This window comes from Pseudorasbora parva, chromosome 4, assembly GCF_024679245.1.
Source record: "Pseudorasbora parva isolate DD20220531a chromosome 4, ASM2467924v1, whole genome shotgun sequence".
Lineage (NCBI taxonomy): Eukaryota > Metazoa > Chordata > Actinopteri > Cypriniformes > Gobionidae > Pseudorasbora > Pseudorasbora parva.
Window position 1 is genome coordinate 42,856,368 of NC_090175.1, and position 6,948 is coordinate 42,863,315.

Here is a 6,948-nt window from a genome sequence, read left to right on the forward strand (position 1 = left end):
TCAACTGTCCGATTTTGGTGAGCTTGTGGAAATTGTAGCCTCTTTTTCCTATTTGTAGTGGAGATGAGTGATACCCGGTGGGGTCTTCTGCTGTTGTAGCCCATCCGCCTCAAGGTTGTGCGTGTTGTGGCTTTACAAATGCTTTGCTGCATACCTCGGTTGTAACAAGTGGTTATTTCAGTCAAAGTTGCTCTTCTATCAGATTGAATCAGTCAGCCCATTCTCCTCTGACCCCTAGCATCAAAGAGGCATTTTGCCCACAGGACTGCTGAATACTGGATGTTTTCCCCTTTTCACACCATTCTTTGACCCTAGAAATGGTTGTGTGTGAAAATCCTAGTAACTGAGCAGATTGTGAAATACTCAGACCGGCCCGTCTGGCCCCAACAACCATGTCATGCTCAAAATTGCTTAAATCACCTTTCTTTCCTACTCCGACATTCAGTTTGGAGTTCAGAAGATTGTCTTGACCAGGAACACACCCCTAAATGCATTTAAGCAACTGCCATGTGATTGGGTTATTAGATAATTGCATTAATGAGAAACTGAACAGGTGTTCCTAATAATCCTTTAGGTGAGTGTATCTTAAACAGTGTTCCGAAGATGAACAGAGGTCTTATGGGTGTGGAAAGACATTAGTCATTAATTACATAAATTTCATTTTTGGGTGAACTAACCCTTTAAGCTTAGTGTAGTGTTAACACGTCCATGTTAACTTTAAAACCAGCGTGCACAGTTTGTTATAACATAATAACCATAACGCATTGTTTATTATAAACTTTGGATTATGAATTATATTAAGAACATCATACATAGAAAGCATGCCATAATTTAACTTACCCTCTTTAGCCGCATTTATCATGAAGCGTGCAAGCGTTTCAGACTACACTCACTTCTTCAGGAGGGGCAGCAGGAACACGAATAGCTGGTATCGAAAACAAAACTCAGCCACTGCATCTTCGGCAGTTCGGATTTAGGAACTTCAAAATGACTGCTGTGTTCATTATTACACCCAAGAACAGAACACCACAATCGTGTAGATGCCATTCTGCTCCAGAATAACAACAATGGCAGACTATGATGATGATGACAGAGCTCGCAGGGCGGGTCTGTGGTGAAACGCTGTTTGTCAATCAACAATCGTGGGAGGGGCGTCCGACCATGTGACATCACACGGTCGAACAACATGAATTGAGACAGGAGAAAACATAAAAGGAGATAAAAAATAATTTAAAAAAAAACACTGGATGGATTTGTATCATTATACAGGCACAGACAACACACATTTCCATACAATCAGCTTGTAAAAGTGCATGTACCATTATATGACCTCTTAAAGCTTTATCTTAATACTTTTTGTAACATAAACACAAAACTCATTATATTTTTTTGTAAAGATTCTAAGCTTTCTAATGGTACCATATATGGGGTGATAGTATCTCCAGAAACCTTACGAAAATTAAGTGTAATTATTATCGTCTGTTAAAAGTAGCCTAATTATCTAGAGTCGTTCTGGTCCAGCCCACGAGCCAGCAGTGCTGAAGAGATTAACACCATACCAACTTAGAACACACAGTGTAGTAGTTGTAGCCAGAGAGATATGAGCATCTGATTTATTCTCATTGACTTTTATTTTGTTTAGCCATGTCCCCCAAAACCTTTTATGGAATAAATCAGTCAGGCCTGTTGAAGTCCAAATTCTGGCAGTGCCTTTGGGGTTACTCTGTTAAAGAGGTATAAACTTGTATTATAAAAGAGTTCTGTCATTTATATTTATATATCTTCAAAGTTGACTGAACCAAAATATTGAGGAATGAATAAGTCAGATAAGACAAGAAAGAGAGAAAGCCCAACTGTTTGTGAAAAAAATCAATGGAAGGAAAGTTTACATTTGGATCCATGTCCACTGCCTTGAATTTATTATTACTATGGAAGTATAAAAATAGGTTGCATGAAAGGAGAAGATGTATAAATGAGAGAAACTGAACAGGGCTCTAATAACTACATGTGAGATACAGCGAAATCCAGATTGGTAATAAAAGAATGTGCCTGTGAGACTTCACAAGCCTCCACTTCGTTCACTCACCAAATATGGGCAGAAGCAGTGAGCCCTGTCTCCAGGCCCATATACAAGCACCCGGCCAGCCATGAGGACCAGAGAGTCCTGCCTACGTCTCTCGTGGATGCATGACAGTGTTGTCAATGTTTCTTTGTAGCTCTGATCTAAGATCACTCTCCCTTACCAGAAATATGGTAGAATATTTCTATGTTAGCAGAAAAGGAAACCTTGAAAAGGAAATCCCTCCTAAGCTAGACAAAAATGGTCAAATCTGGACTGTTTGTTGTCATTTTTTTAATCTTAAATGGCCACAGTATTACTTTTTTATGGGTGAACGTGGTTTAACCAAGTGCACTTGTTACTGGATCAACATCTTTGTTGATCTTGGAACAACATTCCAATCAACTAATCAGATTTTAGGGACAAGTTTACAGTAAATGTCAAGTTTCGGCTTACAAAAGGGGTTAGGGGCTTCTAAACCATTCTTATTCACCTCATTTCCCTCTGATTTTATGAATAAATTCTGGTTAGGGTTAAGTTTAGGGTGCAGTGGGTAGTAGCTCTCCATCTGTGGGGGGCTCACACAAAATGATATTGTATTAAAGGGGGGGTGAAATGCTGTTTCATGCATACTGATCTTTTTACACTGTTAAAGACTTGGAATCCCATACTAAACATAGACAAAGTTTCAAGAGTTAAGGTGGACGTTTGATGGGAGTATTTCTTTGTCAAAAATACTACTTCCGGTTAGTCATAAGTTTCGGCAATTTTTTTTCGATCATGGGTCCACTTTAAAATTACGTTAAAATTTCGGAATTTCCTTGTATGGGCCGTACGGACAATTCTACCGGAAGAGCGTGAGAGCGAAAGCAACAGGCTACGCCCATCAAAGCGCTGGCTCGTAGGCTGCGCTGCACAGGTGATGTGACTTCAAGAAATTAACAATGTCACCAAAAACGTGCGTTTTTGGTTGCCAGACCAAGACAGTCCTGTACAGATTGCCAAAAAACCCCGCGTTAATGCAACAGTGGATGTAATTTGCTTTCCCGGATCAGCAACTGAGTTGCGCAAAGGTTTATGTCTGTTTACTGCATTTCGGTGCCGACTGTTTCATAAACAAGGCCTAGCTCGACGCCGGATTTTCCGATCGCCGAATGCTGAAGGATGGAGCAGTCCCAACGATAAAGGTCCCAACGTTAGAACCGCAGGCGGTGAGTGAGACTGCTTCAAATGTCTGTGTTTTTGCCTATGCTCATCAAGTAGCCCAAACATGATCACATATAGTTAATTGATCAATGGAGCATGCGATGTGTAGTGCGTGTACATTTGTTTAGCTGGCCACTATATGTGTAACTTTATGTTTGTGTATTGTAAAAGCACTCCAAACAACAATACACAAAGAGGGGGGAAATATGTTGAACTAAATAAGCACGCTTCTTCATTCAAATGTGCTACTATTCCGTGTCTTTCTATGTAAACACTAGCCTGCCGTGCAAAACCATGTCTACACAAACCACGCGTAAACACACACACACACGTGCACAACTGCACTTCCCACATGTACACCTTCAAAGACAAAAATACAACGATATAATTCAAGTATAAATATGTAAATAACACAAGCCGCTAAGCATATTATATAGTTAGTGTATAACTTGTACCACATAGAGACGTCCTGCTCTAGTCGTTTTTGCTGCTGCTCCTGTTCAACTGCAGCCTCTGGGTCTGATTCCGGATCATAGATGTATGGCTGTATCTGATTAAAAGCCATATTTTTATTTTGAAAAAATAAAGTTTTTTTCCTTGGATGACACAGCTTTACGACGCACTCAACACAATAACAGCGGCGCGCACACGTCATTATTTAGCTCCGCTCACACGATACGCCCCCACCCGCTCGGCTTTTTTCGGAAAGACTCGGAACAGCGCATCTTTCTTATATAATTATTAAAAAAATAAAGACTTTTCGGAGATATGCAGGATGCAATGCTACTCTATAGGTACTCAAGATTGCCATGACACTGACTGAAACTGAGTGTTTCACCCCCCCTTTAACAAAGTTCGGAAGGAACACGTTCAAATGATCTATCCAATTATGTCATTTAACCAGCTGTCAGCAATCAACAATCAACATGTCTACTCAATCAGCACAAGTGAAGGACTATATAAATACCCAGTCAACTCACCAATGTTCATTGACAGTTTTTCATCATCCCTCCACCACCCCGTCTTCCCCACACTTACCTAGTTACTTTCCTAGCCAGAGATATGGGGGGAGTACTCTGGGTTTGGGCCAAATACCGAGCTCGGAGCCCTCTCCTCGGACAGCACGCCAGATACGCATACTACTACGAATACTATTACACATAATATTTACTATCTGATTATTTGTACGTATACAAATTGAATTCTCCACGGTCGAAGGGGGTGTGTTGGCCTCTGGGTCTGGCTGTGTACTTGACCGGGACACAATGCTCTCCAGGCACCGAATAATGGTCTCCCTCCAGCCCAATCCTGTGGTATCTGGGAAGTCAAAATGTTGGTTGAATGTTTCCCCGATCTGGAACAAGCCAACAAGGTCTTAAGAGTATCGTCGTCCATTTTGAGCAGGTCAGATCATCTATCACAGTTGTTTGCAGGTAGGCAGATGAAGACAGAAGATGATTCCAAGCAACAACATTTAATGATAAATGCCAAAAGGCATAACATACGTGAACAAATGAGGCGCGGAGAAAACAAAGGAACATGAACCTGACAAAATACAAACTAAAAGTCCAATGAGCATAACATTATAGTTACAACGACCACTTATGATGTGTGCAGCATAAATCCGGGTGATGCGAACTTAAAGGTCCCATTCTTTGCGATTCCATCTTTCAAACTTTAGTTAGTGTGTAATGTTGCTGTTAGAGCATAAATAATACCTGTAAAATTATAAAGCTCAATGTCAAGCGAGATATTTTATTTAACAGAAGTTCCCTTTCAAAGCCTACAGCGAACGGCCGGTTTGGACTACACCCCTGCACTTCCTGCTTTAATGACGCAACTAAAACCTTTGTTGACGAACCCTCCGCCCACAAGAACACGCAAATTCGGGGGCATGGTCCTTTTGCTCTCGCAGGTCGAGAATAGGAAGCGTTGTTTTTGTAGAGTGTGTATGTCGCCATGCCATTGAAACGCTGTTATTTTCATCCCGGAGTCAAATCACCTTTGTTTGGCCTTCCCACGGACGATGTAAGAGATCAGTGGCTACAGTTTATGGTTAACTCGGTTCCGGAAAATTATAATCACAATTTAAAACTATGTGCAGCACATTTTGCTGAGGACTGCTTCCTCAATCTCAATCAGTTTAATGCCGGATTCGCAGAAAGATTATTCTTAAAAGATGACGCAGTTACCTCTTTGTCTGGAGAAGGCGTTGTTTATGGTGCACTATATTGGTAAGTGTATTTTATTATTTAAGTTGGTCCGTTTAACAGTTTATGTATCTCATGACACAAAGTGCAACGCTGTTTAGCTTTGTTAACTAATGTTAGATGGTAATTGAAACCAATCTGAAAAACTTAGCATATAAAAGTGTAGTAATTCATTCAGACACCATCGATTGTTGGTGTTTGTAATGATCAGTTTAAACTACTGAATAGACAGCTTACCATTCTGAAACATCCAGCAAAAGTCTTTCCTGAGCAGGTCGTAATGGATCCTCTTTGATATTCTCCGGGTCTGATTCCGACTCAAATTGATATGGCAATATAGACATTTTTGCAATAACATTCAGCGCTTGCATCTCCCAGTTATGATAAGAGAAGGGACCTTTCCGGTACATGCGCTAAGCTGCTGTCCAATCACAGTGCGGGAAGCGCTGGCCTAATCAGAACTCGTTACATATTTTTGAAGGAGGGACTTCATAGAACAAGGAAATCATCAGGCCATTTTAGGACAGAGGAAACACCGGTATACAGATAAGTAAATTGTGTGAAAAATACTGTGTTTTTTTACACGCGAAACATGAACTCATGTTATATTGCACACTGTAAACATAATCAAAGCTTCGAAAACACGCGAAGAATGGGACCTTTAAACAAATTAAGACCCGTGCTTCGGATGAGACGTTAAACCGAGGTCCTGACTCTTTGTGGTCATTCAAAATTTGCCCACTGACCCCTTTCCATCTTTCAGATGAAACGTTAAACCAAGGTCCTGACTCTCTGTAGTCGTTAAAAATCCCAGGATGTCCTTCGAGAAAGAGAGTAGGGGTGTAACCCCGGCATCCTGGCCAAATTTGCCCATTGGCCCCTGTCCATCATGGCCTCCTTATAATCCCCATATAATGACTGAGCGTTCTGGCGCAATATGGCTGCCGTCGCATCATCCAGGTGGATGCTGCACATTGGTGGTGATTGAGGAGATTCCCCCTTCTATATGTAAAGCCCTTTGAGTGCCTAGAAAAGCGCTATATAAATGTAACAAATTATTATTAATTATTATTATTGTTCATCATGGCCTCCTAATCATTCCCATATACGTTTGGCTTTGTCTCCTCTCCACCAATCAGCTGGTGTGTGGTCACACCACACTTCAATGTAAAGTGCTTTGAGGGCCTAGAAAAGCGCTATATAAATGTAACAAATTAGAATTTTTGATATTGTCATTGTGCACACTTTTTCCTTAAAGAGATGGGAAAAAGTGTCATCATTTATTCGCCCTCAAGTTGTTCCAAACCTGAATGCATTTTTGTCTTCTGATGAACACACATACACACACACACATATTTTGAAGAATGTTAGTAACCAAAAATGACAGTTACTCAAATAAGTACTGAGTATTATTAACTAACACATGTACTTTCTATAAAGTTACGTTTAAGGGTTAGGGTTTGGTTTAGGGGT